Source organism: Bos taurus, chromosome 18 (assembly GCF_002263795.3).
Source record: "Bos taurus isolate L1 Dominette 01449 registration number 42190680 breed Hereford chromosome 18, ARS-UCD2.0, whole genome shotgun sequence".
Classification (NCBI taxonomy): Eukaryota; Metazoa; Chordata; class Mammalia; order Artiodactyla; family Bovidae; genus Bos; species Bos taurus.
In genome coordinates this window covers 21226683-21245320 of record NC_037345.1, presented here as the reverse complement: position 1 = coordinate 21245320, position 18638 = coordinate 21226683, and positions in this window count along the sequence as shown.

Genomic DNA, 18638 nt, shown 5'->3' with positions numbered 1-18638 from the left:
GTACGAGACAGCAAAAGAGACAGTGATGTATAGAACAGTCTTAGGGACTCTGTGGGAGAGGGAGAGGGTGGGAAGATTTGGGAGAATGGCATTGAAACATGTAAAATATCATGTATGAAACGAGTTGCCAGTCCAGGTTCGATGCACGATACTGGATGCTTGGGGCTGGTGCACTGGGACGACCCAGAGGGATGGTATGGGGAGGGAGGAGGGAGGAGGGTTCAGGATGGGGAACACATGTATACCTGTGGTGGATTCATTCTGATATTTGGCAAAACTAATACAATTATGTAAAGTTTAAAAATAAAATAAAATTAGAAAAAAAAAAAAAAGAAAGTTGAAAAGACTTTTCATTAAGGAAACCTGCAAATGTATATAAGGTAGAGAGAATGTTATAAAAAATCCTCTTGTACTTATCATCCAACAACTGTCAAAATAAAGCCCTTTTGGCTTCATCAACCCTGACTTTCTCCCTCTACACCCCTTATCTCTGCCTGGAGTGTTTTAAGGCAAATACAAGATATCCCATTATTTCATCTATAAATATTTCAGCATGGAGAGAAGAAGTGTTTAAAAGCATAAATACAATATCTTTAACACCCCTGAAAAGTTGACATTAATTTCCTAATATAATCAAATATTCAGTGTTCAAATGATTTCAAAATGACTTTCTGTCATTGGTTTGCTCAAGTTAGGGTCTAAACCAAAGTCCACACATTGCATTAGGTTGATATGGCTCTAAACTCTCTTTCTGCATGCTTGCTAAGTCACTTCAATCATGTCCAACTCTGGACCTCATAGATTGTAACCTGATAGATTCCTCTGTCCTTGGATTATTCCAGGCAAAGATACTGGAGTGGGTTGCCATTTCCTACTCTAGGGTGTCCTCCTGACCCAGGTATCAAACCCTTGTCTCCTGAGTCTCCTGCATTGGCAGGCAGATTCTTTCTTTAGCACTGAGCCACCTGGGAGCCCCTGCCTACTGGCACCAATAGCCAAAATTAAAATGACCTTAAGACCTAAAAGGGTCATGGAATAATAAATATAAGTGGTTTAGGGTGTGAATTTTGGCATCAGAAAGACCAAGGTTAAACCCTGGCTTTGTCACTTAGTGGTGGTGGATTAAGAGTGTGTTTTTACCTCTCTGAGCCTCAGTTTTTTCATCTATAAATTGGGGGTTATATTTCTGACTTTCCAAGGTTCTGAGGGTAAAATGGAATGATGTGTTTAAGGCACCTGATATTTTAGACTATAGTAAGTTTTTAAAAATTGGCTGTTATTGTGGCATCATTCTAAGAAACTTGACAACATCATGCACAGTGGACAGGGCTGTGAAGTGACCTCCCTAATTCCTTGATGCTCAGCTGAAGTTGGTGAGAGTAGTTGGCTTGTTCATATAATTACTGAGAAGCTGAGCTCATGTCTTTACCATCTGTTAAACTCAATAGGGACCACAAACAGAGAAAAGATGAACACAGCAGACTTACACATATGAAAGTTTAGGAAATGCTTTCATGTACACGATCTCATTAGATAGAACTCAGTGGAGAGCTGGCTCATGGAATAGATAGGGCACATCTATTCCCATCTCTGTATTCAGTGATGTCATGTTGATGGTGATTGGTGGTGGGAGCATTTACACTACTGAAATCAGCTAATGGAACAAATTGGTGTGTGTGTATGTGTGTGTGTGTGTGTGTGTGTGTGTAACCACTAGAAAGCTGGTTGCTAAACATTACCCACACAACACCATCACTAGCTACTGCTTCAGGTACTTAGCATGAGTGAACTCAAGCCTCTCAACAACCCTATGAAGTAGCTACTATTATTATCTTTAATTTCAGAATGGGAAACTGAGGCATAGAGAAGTCAAGTAAATTGCCCCAGTTGTGCAGCTAGCGGATGGAAAAGCCAAGATTCAAACCCAGGAGTTCTGCCTGTAGACCCAACCTGTTACAGATTACTGTCTCTCTGAGTCTACCATGCCCATCACAATATGGTTCTATCCTTTGGAAGATGAGAAATACATACATAATGTGATTACAGAATAAGGCATTATTAGTTAATGCATTTTTTTCAGTCATATATGCATTTGACAAATCTTTTCGAGTGTCTGCTACATGGAATATTGTCTGGAGGAGGTTAAAGTGGTAAAATGAGTCAGTGATATGTAAAAGCTGCATCCTTACCCTTTTCTCCCCAGTTAAACTGTGAACTTCTTGGGAACACTGACTGTGATATAGTTCTCCTTAAGGTCTAACGTGGAACCTGACACATAATAATTATCAAACAAATGAATGAAAGAGGCTGATTGGGCAAGACTGCCTAGCAGGAATATGAACCATGTTACATACAAAATAATTCCTTTCAGAAAGAAAGAGGCTGCTGCACCACGTGGATCCGGTGGTCTCCTTTTAAGCAAGTCTGGCCTCTCTCTGCATGGTGTTTCACGATTTGTCAAAGAGTTTGATTCCTGAGCAAAGAGGTTGAACCCAAGTCTGTGTCTCCCGAGATCTCTTTTATCACCCAGACCATAAGTTTACCCATGAATGAGGATGGACGCTAAGATATTAGGGTCAATCTTTTCTCTGATGAAGACAGACATCAGGGAGGAAATCGGGTCAAGCTCTGTCATGCTGTCAGGCTGAGAGAGGGCTACGGGGTGAGTGACGTGACTATAAAATTATTGTCCAATTCCAGACATTCTTGAGAGCAAAAGGGATGTTGTTAATGATTGCACTGGGATAACAACCATACACCTTGATGATCTGAGGCAAATTGCAATGAATGGTCACCTTATTTAGGGGTCAAATAAGGAAATATCATGAATTAAAGATAGCACTTAATTTGGTAGAAGAAGCTTCAGACAGTTCTAAGACATCAAAGTTCCAATCCTAGCTCTGTCTTCTTCCAGCTTGTCACCCTTGAGCCACTTCTTTCTTATCTGAGGCATTAAAATAGATCAGAGGTTCTCAACCATTTTTCTGCTTAGTGGAATATTTCTTTTCAAATAATTCTTCCACAGGAACATTTTGGAAGATCTCCAAGCACTCTTACAGCTTGAATATTGCTGAGTAGTAGGAATAAGATTTATCTTGCCTCCTTATCCTTTTACTTCTTTATTTTTATTTTATCCTTAGGATGAAACTGATACTCATAGATGACTCAACACATGAGCCCCAGAAGAGACCTCAGAACTGGATTCTTCCCTTACAGATTAGGAAGCTGAAGTTCAAGAGGCTCTAAGCTCATGCAGCCACATCCGAAGGCTTCATATAGCTGTATTAACATGGGAAATCAATATATGTTTAAAAAAACACCAATATTTAAAATATTTGTAAATGTAATGCGTGCTCATTGTAGGACATAGAGAAAAGACAAGTAGACCAAAAAAAAAAAAAAAACAAAAGAGAGAGAGAGAGGAAATAGAAATCAACCTTCAAACTCATATATAGTTGCTCTAATGATTCTGGTTTATATATATATCTTTTCAGATCTTTTTTTTTCTATTTCCAGTGCTCTTTTCAATCTGCCAACAAGTTCTTACTTTTCCCATTTTGCCACTTGTTCCAGCCTTCCATGTCATCCTTCCACCCTCTCATGGTTTTCTTGAAATTACAGCTAAAGGACATAGTTCATAAGTTGACAAGTCTATGAACAGTCACTTCAGAGTGCAATCAGAAAAGGATATTTTGGTGCAGAGCAGAAGGAACAGGGAACCAGGGTGCAGAGTGAAGCTCCAATTTCTGACTGGTCAGCTCCTAACCCAGTGAGGGGTCAGCTGAGTCCAGACATCAAGCAATCAAAAGCGGAGATCAGAAACAGAAGTAGAGACAGATGTAGAGCACAAATACATGGCCACCAAAGTGGGGAAAGGGGGGGTGGAGTGAACTGGGAGGTTGGGATTGACATCCACACACTGCTATGTAAAAAACAGATAAATAGTCAAAAAGAGACAACTACTGCATAGCTCAAGGAACTCTACTCAGCGCTCTGTGGTGACCTAAGTGGGAAGGAAATCCAAAAAAGATGGAATACATGTATATAGCGGATTCACTAACATAACATTGTGAAGCAAGTATACTCAGTTAAAATTAATTTTGAAAAAGTGGAGATCAGAACCCTGAGGCAGATAAAGCCTGCTCTGTCAGATGCCCCTGCTCTTGGAGGAAGACTATGGGGGGTAGTATGCAAAGCAGCTGCAGTGAAGGCACGACAAAGATGATTTTCAACATTTCCAGAAGGCCTGGGCTCCACAGTCCTGCATCTAGTTGCTGATGGTTGCAGCCCTGCCTCCCAGATTTCCTCTTGTCTCAACTTAAACCTCTTCCTAAACTTTCACTGGAATTAATTGTACCTTGTTAGAGCCCTTGGTGTTGTTAAAAGTGAAAAATAGAGCTTGCTGAGTTAAATCATAGAAACGTTTCTGAAAGGTGCCTAATATGAGAAACTAGTGGTGGAGAAGAAGACAAGTTACAGAGGGAAAGCAAAAAAGAAAACAGATGTTTCTCAGGGACCATTGCTTTCCAATGATGTTAAAAATGTCATTTCACCAAGGTCCCCCGATCCAGACAACTTCTTAATCAAAAACTTCTCTCTTAATTTGTCCTATTGGTGCCTGCTCTCTGCAGAAATATGCCCCAGCCCTTTGCAATGACCAGGAGCTGTCTTTTATCATGCAGATTAGACAGAGCAGATCTCCCCCAGCCGATTCTGGGCACCATATTTGCATAATGACTCTCCTCCTTAAAGATGGGCAGTTAAACCAAATAGTTTTTGAATTTCTTTTGTGGGATGACTGCCTCTTTATTTAATGTTGAACACTGAAGGGAGTTGAGGAAGGGTACCAACTAAACAGGCTTTTTAAATACTGCCTCCGTAATTATCTGTGGAATTAAACCCGCAGAACCCACATTAACTCTCATCAGAAAATGGAATTATGAGAATTCTTATTAACAGCAGCTCCAGACTCAACTCACAGTATTCACTTGAGTAATTATTATTGGTAAAGGCTGGGATTAATTTTTTTTTAAGCTGGAGAAAATAAATTCTTGGCAATTGCCTGCCTTGGACACACAGAAGGAGACAAAGAAATGTGAACTTTTATTTTAGGGAGAAAAATAATTTTGAAATGTAATTTTGCTCTGATATCCGAGGGAATTCTTATGCAAGGCATTTTGTATGTAAAGGATTATATGTCACCAATGCAAAATGAAATACAAAATAAACCAAAGAGCTATGAATGTCCTAAGTGCAGAAAATAATATATAATTTATGATACTTTAAATCTCATTAAAAACACTAGCTTTTGTAGCTTCCTAGCAACCAATCCTCAGGAGTCTCTCTGTAAAGAGGTTGGCTGTCCCCAAGCTCAGGGTCCAAAGCTTTAATAAATGAAGCCCATATGGTGACTATATGAGGGTTCCCTGTGTGCAGGCCATTTGTCTGGGTGTTCTCAAAAGCCTCATATGATAGCTTATAATTTGCTAATCCAATATCATAAACATGAAAGCACTTTGTTAAACTAATGTTCAGTGTCTAAATTAAGCCAGTCAAGGCTGGAGAGTTACAGAAAAAGTTGGGAGATCCATAATTGCAATCTTATTGCTTAATATGGAACAAAACGGATTTTAAAAGGTGGTGGTAGGGATGATACTTTGATTTTTTTTTTAAACACTACTACAACCACATTTTCACTTCACATTCATAACAACCCTGGGAAGTAGATCTCTTTCTCTGTGCCCATTTATAAGATGAAGATACTGAGGCTCGGTTAATTACTTGTTGCAGTGATCATCTGCAAAATCAGAGCTGGGACGGAAGCTGCAGGTGTGCAAATACACATTGCAAGCTCATGCCAATCTATGATGACGTTTCCACCAGTCCGAAGCAAAATGGAAAAAAGGACAAACAATGAGTTTTCCTAATGAAGCAAAAGAAGCAAGCTATTAAAATGGAAATTGTTGGGGAATATTTGCTTTCCCCCCTTGTTTTAATGTTTAAATGAACTTTATTTATTTATTTTTTAAATTTTATTTTATTTTTAAACTTTACATAATTGTATTAGTTTTGCCAAATATCAAAATAAATCCACCACAGGTATACATGTGATCCCCATCCTGAACCCTCCTCCCTCCTCCCTCCCCACCCCATCCCTCTGGGTCATCCCAGTGCACTAGCCCCAAGCATCCAGTATTGTGCATCGAACCTGGACTGGCAACTCGTTTCTTACATGATATTTTACATTTATATTATAAAATAGTGGTAGTAGATGGCAAATGCTTTTGGTTTGTCTGGTAAAAATGTTTAAAAAATCTTTGGTAAAAATTAAAAAAAATTTTTTTTAAATAATAATAAAAATGTATGTATTTATTTGGCTTCATCGGGTCTTAGTTGCGGCACTCGGGATCTTTGTTGCATCATGTGGGATCTTTGTCGCTGAGGTCCATGGACTCTCTAGTTGGGGTGCCTGGGTTCAGTGTAGTTGTGTTGGGTGGGCTTAATTGCTCCACGGCTCGTGGAATCTTACCTCCCAGACCAGGAACCGAACCTGTGTCCCCTGCATTACAAGGCAGATTCTTAACCACTGGACCACTGGATAAGTCCCTGTCTTTGGTAAAATTAAATCTTGGCAATCATAGGTTGGTTTTCAAAGCATTAAAAAAATCTACTCGCTGGTAAAATCTCAAAATCTACCCCCATTATATTTTTTTTACAAGTAAGAAAAATGGGGCTTGTGTGTGTGTGCGTGTGTGTGTGTGTGTGAGCATCACACTGGAAGTGGATGGCAGAGCCAAGTTTAGAGCGCAGATCTCGAGGCTTCCAGTAGAAGACTAGTAGATTTGATGAAGGGGAAGTAGGCAGCATTAATGTTCGTTTTAGGGGAACTATATAATTTTTAACTGGACTTTTGCTTCCGTTTTTGAAGGAATTTATGGCACAAGTGCTTTGTTTGTCATGGAAGTACAAGCCCCACATGTAAAATGAAATAAGAACTAAATCAAGAGAAGCAAACTTCTGAAATGCAATGAACAGTGCCACAAGTGGTCTTTGGAGGCTGTGATGGTGGTCCTGAAACAGGAGGGGAGGGGGCAGGGCACATTCTTTTAAAAATTTTATTTTATTTTATTTAAAAATTTTAAAAAAAATGACATATGGCGCCGGGACATGACGAATACTGGTTAGAACCAATTAGGTCCAAGATAGCGGAAGAGTCAACTTCCAGCGGGCGCGCTGTGTCTAGGAGGAGGCCAAAGGTGGTTACTGGCAACCCAATCCAGGACAGAGGAACCTGGAGGGCTATAGTCTACGGGGTCCCAAAACAGTCAGACAAGGCTTAGTGACTGAGCACACACGCAAAGGTGATTATACTGATTCCTTAGAATTAGGGATGGCTTTGCCATCCATTTTTCACTCTGGTGAGCAAGGGTTTCAAGGGGCAGGCATCTTCTGCTCAGATGGCAAGGGATTTCCTCAAATCCGGCCGACTGCCTCGTTCTCTTCCATTTTTCCCTTCTGCTGCTGAGGGTGCTACCCCTGGGGTCAGGCCATGGCTTTTATCTTAAGGCTGCAGTTCCCAAACTGTCTGTCAAGGTGTCTTGGAGCATTGCACATAACTTGTAGTGGCTCCATCGGATTTTAAACAATTTTGGAAGGAAACCATTGATAGTCAACATCTGTTGGACACTATGTGAACTACCGGTTTGGGACAGGGAATATACTATATCAGCTACATTTCTATGATGCTTCTTCATGAAGCTGTTTTTTCTTTTTCCTCCCCCCCCCCCCCCCCCCGCCCCCAGATAGTTATTGTGACAAAAAGCAAGAAGTGTGTCAACATCAATGTGGAACAGAAAGTAAGGGCAGTGATATCAAATTTGATTCCAAGGTTGAGATGTGTCATAACTCAGGCAAAATCTCTATTTCAACAATGTGGTTTTGAAGCTTATCTACAAGGCCAGTTCAATGAACCAACTCTGGCTGAATTCTTTCTCTTAAAGTTAGTTAACAGGTTGTTTGCTGAATTGATCACGTGAATCAATGATTTTGGCATCTTGTAGAAACATCTAAAATGCAAAAATAAAGGCCTTGTTTAGATTTATGTCTGGGGAATTGAGCACCCTGTCTGTGGAATAACCGTAGAAATAATCCCTGGAGGAGAGATAATGTCTAAGAACATGCAGAATTTAGGCTTGGCTTTGTAGAAATCATAAAACTGTGAATTTTTACTAACACTGTCGTATTAAGACTGTTTTTTACTAAAGTAGATAGAACCCAACTTGATTTGGCTTAAGCCTGAAGGGAATTTCTTACAAAAGATAGTTATCTCTTAGAACCTAAAGACAAGTTGTGTTTGGGCTTAAGGAAGGATTGGAACCAGGAGTTTAAATATGGCCACAATATTTCTTTTTCTTTTTAAATTAAGGTAGAATTGACATGGGCTTCTGGTGGCTCAGCAGTAAAGAATCTGCCTGCAGTGCAGGAGCCTCAGGAGATACAGGCTCCATCCCTGGGTCGGAAAGATCCCTGGGAGGAGGGCGTGGCAACCCTGGAGAATCCCATAGACAGAGGAGCCTGGCAGGCTGTAGCCATAGGGTTGCAAAGCGTTGGATACAACTAAGGCTACTTAACACACAGGCACACAGAAGTGTCATACAACATGATATTAATTTCAGAAGTACAGCATAATGATTTGCTGTTTGTATATAGTCAACCCTCTGTATCCATGGGTTCTACAACCTCAGATTCAACACATAGCAATTAAAATATTCAGGAAAAAAGTTCCAGAAAGCTCCAAAACACCAAATTTGAATTTGCCGCGTGCCAGCAACTATTTACATAGCATTTACATGGTATTTACAACTATTTACATAGCATTTACATTGTATTAGGTATTATAAGTAATCTGGAGATGATTTAAACTATATGGGAGGATATGTGTAGATTATATGCAAATACTATGCCATTTTATATAAGGGACTTAAGCATCCATGGATTTTGGTATGTGAAGGGAGTTCTGGAACCAATCCCCTGTGATATACAGGGATGACTGTATATTTTGAGTTAACATCCATCACCATAATAGTTACAGAACATTTTTTTTTGTCTTGTGTTGAGAACTTTTAAGATATACTCTCCTAACAACTTTCAAATATGTGATATGGTATTATTAGCTATTGTCATCATGTTATACATAACATTCACATGACATCTTCATTTTGTAACTGGAAGTTTGTACCTTTTGATTTCCTTCACCCATTTTGCTACCCACCCCCTCCCCACCTCTGGCAGTCCCCAATTTGTTCTCTGTATCTACGAGCCTGGTTTTCTTGTTTTGTTTCAGATTCCATGTACAAGTAAGACCATACAGCATTTGTCTTTCTCTGTCTGACTTATTCACTTACCATAACGCCCTCTTCCCTGGTGGCTCAGATGGTAAAGCATCTGTCTACAATGCGGGAGACCTGGGTTTGAGCCCTGGGTTGGGAAGATCCCCTGGAGAAGGAAATGGCAATCCACTCCAGTACTGTTGCCTGGAAAATCCTGTGGACAGAGGAGCCTGGTAGGCTACAGTCTGTGGGGTTGCAAAGAGTTGGACACGACTGAGTGACTTCACTATAATGCCCTCAAGGTAAAAATGGAAGCATTTCACTTTTTAAATAGGAGTATAGTTGATTTACAATGTTGTGAGAAATTCATTCTTTTTTATGGCTGAATAATATTCATTCAAATACTCATATTTCCTTCATCCATTCATCCATCTATGGATACCTAGGTAATTTCCATATCTTGGCTCTCGTAAATAATGCTGAAATGAACATGGGAGAACATATATCTTTTTGAGTTAGTGTTTTTAGTTTCTTTGGATAAATACCCAGAAGTGGAATTGCTGGATCATATGGTAGCTCTATTTTTAATTTTTTGAGGAAGCTCTATTTTGTTTTATACAGTGCCTGCACCAATTTACATTCCCATCAACAGTGTACTAGGATTCTTTTTTCTCCACATCCTTGCCAACACTTACTTCCTGCCTTTTTGATGATAGCCAGACACTCTGACTAGCATGAGGTGATATCTTGTTGAGGTTTTGATTTGCATTTCCCTGATGGTTAGTGATGTTGAGCATCTTTTCATATACCTGTTAACCATCTCTATGTCCTCTTTAGAAAAATGTCTATTCAGATCCCCTGTCCATTTTTTAATCAAATTGTTATTTTGTTATTGAGTTGCATGAGTTCTTGATGTATTTTCAGTTATTAGTCCCTTATCAGATATATGATTTACAAATATTTCCCCATTTAGTAGGTTGTCTTCTTAGTTTGTTGATGGCTTTCTTTGATGTTCAGAAACATTTTAGTTTGGAATAGCTCCACTTGTTTTTTACTTTTGTTGCCTTTGTTTTTGGTGTCAAACAGCCACAGAATTTCTTCTCTGCTTCTTTCTGTGTGCTCAGTTCACTCTTTGCAGAGGTTCTCCCACATAGGACAAAAAACATGCCCACTTCTGGTTGATACGTGATAGAGCTGGGCACGACTGAGCGACTAACACTAAAAAGAATGAAATAATACCAATCGCAGCAACATGGATGGATCTAGAGATTATCATACTAAGTGAAGTAAGCCAGATAGAGAAAGATGACTATCATATGTATCATTTATATGTGGAACCTTAAAAAATGATAGAAATGAACTTATTTATGAAACAGAAATAGAATTACAGACATAGAAAACAAATTTATGGCTACCAAAGGGGAGTTATATCAGGGATTTGGGATTAATATATATACTAAATGTAAAATAGATGGGCAACAAGGTCCCACTGTATAGCGCAGGGAACTATATTCAATAACTTATAATAACCTATAATGGAAAAGAATCTGAAAAGAATATATATATATATATATATATGAATATGTGTGTTTGTGTGGGTGTGTTAGTTGTTCAGTCGTGTCTGACTCTCTGCAATCTCATGTACTGTGGCTTGCCAGGTTCCTTAGACCATGGAATTCTCCAGGCAAGAATACTGGAGTGAGTAGCCATATCCTTTTCCAGAGATTGAACCCAGGTCTCCTGCATTGCAGGCTGATTCTTTACCATCAGTGCTCCTGGGAAGCCCATATTTCAATATATGAACATCTGAATCACTTTGCCGTATACCTGAAACATTATGAATCAACTCTACTTCAATAAAAAACAGTATATCCCATATGCCACCTCCTTTACGAGCCTTTCCCAATTGCCTCAACTGGAAATTCTCTCTCCTACTGCAAAGATAGCTTTTCTTTGGATGCCACTTTACCTTCTTTTACCATAAATTTTAATTCTTGCAAGTTTTCTCTCTCCAACTGGGTTGCAAATTACACGCAAATGCAAACTGCTTGTTTATTTAAAACACCTCATTGATTTAAATATTGCAAGAGCTCCAAAATATTTACCTAATTGGATTGAATATTGGAGATGAAACCACCCTGTAATAAAGTTTTCTTGAAATTAGGAAATTAAGTCATTGGTAATGGCACTTAAGATAATTCCTCCATGAAACCAGTGTTAAAAGATTTGGAGGAGGGGCATAATAAGATGGAAGTAGACTGTATTTTTTTCAGTTTCAAGTTATTTTCCTGCCACTTAAGATATCATTTTTAGGTCTCAGGGGAAATTTGGGAAACCTAGGAGAGGTGTGTTAATTCTCCATCAATTTTTGGGGGACTAAGAGAATTTGTAGTATTTGCAAGACTCTGAAAAACTGGATGACACATCCAAAGGACAGTCTAGAGTTGTTAATCCCTGTATAGCATGCCTGCATCAAACTGCTTAATGCAGGGACAGGGGCATTTCTCTTCCTGGGCTCAAAGACTTGTCACATCTTGCAGGATCCCAGGAATGGTTGCAATTTCATCAGACAGGATAATCAGGATTATAGGTAAAAGCATTAGGAAGAGACATCACCTTGTATCTTTGATCACAGCGAGTCATTTAGATGTTTCCTTTTCCTTTTTCCAGGGAAGAGCAAAACCCTGGTCCATGTTATGGTAGATTCACAACCATTAATGCCCTTAATTCTCCTCAACGTTTCTCCTTCTCTCTCCCTCACTGTGTATTTTCTGCTGACTTTAATATCTGTTTTCGGGGACTTCCCTGGCAGTCCAGTGGTTAAGACTTCTCCTTCCAATGCAGGGGGTGCAGGTTCGATTCCTGGTCAGGGAACTAAGATCCCACAAGCCTCATGGCCAAAAAATTAAAACACAGAGCAGGAACAATATTGTAACAAATTCAATAAAGATTTTAAAAAATGGTTCGTATAAAAAAAATCTTTAAAAAAGTCGTCTGTTCTTAGAAGTGGCTAATTCTAGACTAATCGTGTGTTCAGTCGCTTCAGTCATGTCTGACTCTTTGTGACCCCATGGACTGTAGCCCACCAGGCTCCTCTGTATGTGGAATTCTCCAGGCAAGAATACTAGAGTGGGTTGCCATTTCCTCTCCCAAGCTTCTAGGGGTCGGTAGACTAATAGAGTTCTATTCAAATGAAAGATTAAAATCAAGTTAAAAACCTTTCCCCCCAAGAGTGGGAACCATCATGCCCTAACATGTGTCTTGTGGGAGCAAAGGCAGCATCACCAGCTCTCCCTTGGGACCTCTGTCTCTTCTAGCACACTGGAAACTGTTGATTTTCTTCGCCAGTGAAAACTTGAGTGATTCTGATGCAGAAACTGCAGTTACCTGATTAGGACTGACCAGGATTTCTCAAGTCTTGAGCTTCTTTCCTTGAGGAGGAAAAGTTCCCTTCAATCTCTCCCTTTTGTTTCTCTCCAAGTCTGTTTACCCTTTTTACTGAGGGGTGTTTTCTCTATATGCAGTTATGGGTCCAGAGTGTCTAATTGACAAATTATGTTGTGCTTTTGGTGGCTTTAAGTAATCATTTAAAATAAATAAGATAATAATTATCAGTTTTCATTTACCCATTTATTAAGTAGCAATGTTCACACTGAGCAGTTTGATTTTGTGTTATAATAAGGCAATCTCTACATGATGACAGATGGTGTTTCATTTTGCCGACACTGTGCTAAAGTGCTTTGAGTTGTGATGTGTTTGATTTTATTAGAGATCAGATTTAACACATGCATGCTACATAACTGCAATCGCATTCCCATTTCTCATCTGTAGGAGAAAATGAAACTGTGATGAAATGTAATATACTCACCCTCAGGCAGAACTAGTGGGACTGGGAATTGCAACATAATAAATCTAATGGATATTACACGATAGGACCCTAGAAATTTACTGTTATTATGTTCAGGGAAGGAACTCGGTTTTGTAAAACTCACTTTTATTTCACTGGCATCAGTGCAATTTCACATTATTTAACTGTTGTGTCCCAATAGCAGAGATGGTATTTGTGGTGTTGAAAAGGAAATACACCCCCCACACACACCCCTGCCAAGGAACACAGGGGTCCAGGAACCTAGGAGAGAAAACCAAGAGAGAGCAAACAGCCAAAAAATTGCATTTACCAAGTTCAAATTACAACAATGGCGTGTCGTTAACAATAGGTTGTTGGGATTGTCAAATTAAGACTCATTTAGCCACACTGTCAGCGTGGCACCCACTGGAGGAAGACACATTCGTAAAAGCTTTGACTTTGATATTGAGCTCTTATATTCTTTGCCCTCCCCATGGCCACTCCCTGCGGGGGCAGAACTCTGAGTTAATTACACATCTCATTACTGATGTGACTGTCGATAGAGTTTTTCCCTGATAAAACCAGTGTCAAGTGAAATTCCAAAGGTGGAGGCAGCTTTCAGGGATTGAGTGCCAACAAGACAAAGCCCCATGGCTCTCTACAGCTTGCTGAAGACTGATGTGATGGAACCTACCCTACTCCACTTCCAACAGCCTCCAAGATGGTCTCGCTGCCTCTAACCTCTCCCTGCAGTTATTCATCATTTATGACCCTCCCCATGTTACTCATCCTAAGGGACTGCTTTTACCATGTTGGTCTGTGATCAAAAGCTTCAGTGACTCCCTGTTGGGTGGCATTCACACCCTCCTCATTTAGCTCTGATCTCACAATTCCTTAAAATAAATCTCATTCCAGTGAATGCATTCAAGTGTTCTTCAGGCATGACAAGTTCATTTTCTTCTTCATTCTGCTTTAGGATTCTTTGAGTGGTACATGACAGAAACCCACCTCAAATTTACTTAGGCAGAAGGGGGAAGTTTCTTGGCTCACCAACAAGGAAGGTAAAGCTGGCTGGACAGTTGGCAAAGCTGGAACGTGGAACCAAAATGCTTCTCAGATGGTCTCTCAGTCTTGTGGCTAGTCTAGAAGGGAAGATTGTCACCTTCAACTTCCGTAGGACTACTTCCCCTTTAGAGTAGGGGATGACAGAGGAGAGGCACTGAAACGCAGTCTCCCAGGTTCAGGCTCAAAAATTCCAGGGAAGAATCTGATTGGCCTGGTTTGTGTCAGGTGCCCATCTCTGATCTAATGGTTGTAGCCAAGAGGTTGAATCCTGTCTTGGAGCTGACTTGGTTTAGGATAAGTGCTTCTCACAATAATTCTGGCCAGGAAGGTAGGTTCTATAATATGGTTAGAACAGGGACATGGACATGGAGCAGAGCCAAGAATGGAGGGGAGTTGCTATTCTGGGAAGCCATAATAATTGATGTCCACTACACATGAGTCACCATCTCCTGCTATGCCCCTTTCCTTCTTCTCTTTTCAAACCAACCTGAACCATCTGCCTTAACGAATGATAGGTCAGAGTTGGGGATAGAAAGCTAATACTTATGGTTTTTTAAAGTGTTTTTTTTTGATGTGGACCATTTTTAAGTCTGTATTGAATTTGTTACAATATTGCTTCTATTTTATATTTTGGTTTTTTGGCCATGAGGCATGTGCAATCTTAGCTCCCTGGCCATGGATCAAACCCTCACCCCTTGAAATGGAAGGCAAAGTCTTAACCACTGGACTGCTGTCTCTACTGTGCTCTAGGAGCTGTTCATCTTTTAGGGGCTACTTGTTTGAGGTTCTGGTGTGAGGCACAGAAAAGGGAGAAAAGGGAGGCTACCCAAGCATCTGAGCTATACCTGAAAGAGTATATTCCAAGTAACTCCTCAGATCAGGTAAGCTTTAGACCAAATTTAGTTTGGTTGGTTTTCTTATTGAGCCCTCAATAAGTGGGTGGTGGAAGGAAGATAATGTTTACAAAAGTACTATATGTATTTTGTAGTAATCCACTGCATTTCTCTAAACAATTTGACATTAATATATGAGTTTTTGCATGGTCTGAAAGTTACATGGCACCCCAATGTTCATTGCAACATTGTTTACAATAGCCAAGTCATGGAAGCAAACAAAATGTCGATGGACAGAGGAATGGATAAGGAAAATGTGGTACATATACATACAATGGAATAGTATAATGTCATTTGAGGTAACATGGATGGGCCTGGAGATTGTCAGAGTGAATGAAGTAAGTTAGACAGAGAAAAAGAAATATTACATGCTACCCCTTATATGTGAATCTAAAAAGAAATGATACAAATGAACTTATTTATAAAAAACAGAAGCAGGCTCACAGACTTAGAGAATGAACTTATTTGGGGATAGTTGATAAGTTTGAGATCAACATGTACACACTGCCATATTTAAAATGGATAAGCAACAAGGACCTACTGTATAGCTCAAGGAACTCTGCTCAATGGTATGCAGCAGCCTTGGTGGGAGAGGAGTTTGGGAGAGAATGGATACATGTATATGTATGGCTGAGTCACACTTCTGTGACCCTGAAACGATCACAATACTGTTAATTGGCTATACTCTAATATAAAATAAAAGTTTAAAAACCATATGAGTTTTTCTCTAGTTGTATAAGGTACGGGGTAAGCTTCTCAGGAGGTAACAATTTGCCCTTCAGACTTGAATGACAGGGAATCAACTATGTGAAAGTCTTGGAAGAAAAACATCCCAGGCAGAGGGGACTGTGTATGAAAATGTCCCGAGGCAGGAACATGCTTGAGGAAGAGAAAGCAGGCCACAGGAGCTGGAGCCAAGTGAGTGAGGGGGAGGCGAGTGGAGGCCAAATGGCACATGGTTTGCTAATCCAAAATAGCAAATTGGGATTTTATTCTAACTCCAGTAGAAACCCTTTGGAGGATTTTAAGCCAGGGAGTCATCTAATAGCCAACATCAAGGTGGTTCCCAGTGATCCTTGCTCCCTGGTCTTCACATCCTCCCACGGTGAGTAAGAGTCATGAACAGGCTGTGTGGAAATGACAGCTGTGACTTTTGAGGCTAGGCTGTAAAAGACATTGAAGCTCCTGCCTTTCTCTCCTTTTCTCTGTTCACGCACTGTGGAGGAAGCCAGCTGCTCTGCCATGAGAACAGTCAAGCAGCTCTAGGAGAGTTCCATGTGGTTAGGAACTGAAGCCTCCAGCCAACAGCCATGGGCTTAAGCCACCTTGGGCGTGGATCCTCCAGCCCCAGTCCAGCCTTCAGATGACAGCAGCCCAGGCTGATGAGAGACTCTGAATCAGAACTGCTTAGCTAGGCCAGTTTCCAATCCCTGATCTTTAGAAACTGTGTGAGATAATAAGTATTTATTTTTTTATCTGAAGCTGCTAAATTCTGGAGTCATTTGTTCTGCTGCAATCAATAACGGATTCAAGTGGTATCATCTAACTTAGGCTTTTCTGTACTTGAGTTGCTGGACGGACAAAGAAATTGGGAGGGTAAAGAGTAGAAACAGGACAACATTGAGAAGGTTTTTGTAGGTATTCAGGTGGGTGTTGAATCAGCAAGGTTCTCACCAGGGATGGTGAGAAATGACTAGCTTTGTGGGAGCTGGTCAGATTTGCTGATGGTCTCCCTGATGAAGTTTGGGGTGTGAGGAACCACAGCTAACTCCTCTCTTTTCAGCCTGGGCAATTGAGTGGATGGAGGTGCAGTTTACTAGAAGGAAATGAATCAGTTTGGAGAGGAAAATCTAGACTCCACTAGACACAAAATAAAGATTGCATTGAATGAGAGAAAGAGAAAGAATGAGAGACAGTTTAACCAGAACAGTTTTTTTTTCCCCCCGTCACCTACTGGCTACAAATGAGAACTGTCTCTGTTTCAATAAAAACACCTTCAGTCAGTACCTTGGAGCAGGCTTCCTTCTCCTCAATTAAGTAGAAGACAATTAAATTAGAGTCCAGTTTCGAGGAGTTCATTATGCCTCATCGAAAATGATAAATGACTCTTAGTGACCTCGTCACCTCGCCAACTTGGTCCCACTTCGTTTTTCAAAGAGCTAATGAAACCGACGGATTTCTCCCTCTCAGTAGCGGGGCCAAAAAAAACAGCACACACCATGAAAGGCAAGGAAGCAGAGAAGGATGTGGAGAGAAAAAAGAGAGAAAGCTCACACTTGACATTTTGACAATTGGCCAAATGACTTTGAAGTGCAAACGTAAAGAAAAAAAACCCCATCCATTTACATATTGATTTCCAATCTTTCTATTGCCTTAATCCATCCCTGTCTGGCACACAGCACCAAGGGGTGTGTGTGTGTGTTTGTGTGTTTGTGTGTGTGTTGGGTCGGAGGAGGGCAAGCCTTCCCTTTTTTCTTTGGAAAAAGAGGGAGCGTGAAGAAAAGGGAAGGGCAAATGATAATGGCAGATGTTTTGAAGTAGAAAAAGACGTCCATTACCTAAGCCAGAGTCAAGACTCAAGTTTCCCTGCATAGCTAGGGAGGGACAAAGCTGGCTCTGAAACCTGGAGGAGGAAGGAAGAAAGGGTTAGGAGTAGAGCTTTGGATGTGAACTTGAGTTCTGGCTCCCCCATATTCCAACGGTGTGGCCTTAAGCAAGTTATTTACCTCTCTGAGCTTCAGTTTCTTCATCTGTTATATAAGAAGGACCCTATTTGCATAGGTTTGTTAAGATTAAGTGAGGTTATGCGTGTCAGACACTTCGCTACTGCCAGGCATGGGATGGGTACTCGGGAGATAGCCGGTAGACTTGTTCTTTTATTCTGACTCTCAAGTAAGTGGTTTTTCCACTGAATTATGTCTTATTTTATTGAGTGACCAAAAATCTTCTGCCTGTTGAAAAACTCTAGTTGAAATACATGATTTAGGACAGGATTCAGGAAACTTATTATTATTATTTTTTTAATAAAAGACCAGAGAGTATATATTTTAGGCTTTGCAGGCCATATGGTCTCTTGGAGAATTGTTCAACTCTGATAGACAATATGTAAATGAATACGTGTGGGTATGTTTTAATAAAACTTTATTTACAAAAGCAGGTGGCAGTTAACTGGACTTAGTCTCCCAACGCCTGATATAAGAGATGGGGTTTGGTAACAGTAACTTCAGATTTACTTGGTATAATAATACCTTTTGCATTGCTGATTCCTGTTTATACAGAAGTTTCCCAAGTGTTTGAAGGGACAGGGTTCATTTATCTTCACAGAAACCCTACAATATAGAATAACAGCCAAAGTTTATTGAGTGCTTATTACATGCTGGGCACTGTGCTAAGCACTTTGCAAGCATTGTGGGAAGCAGTAAAAGTGACTGTGCACTGAATCCTAATGGCTGGAAGTTGTATCCTAGTTGAGTGATCTCAGGCCAGTCACGTAACTTCCCTGTG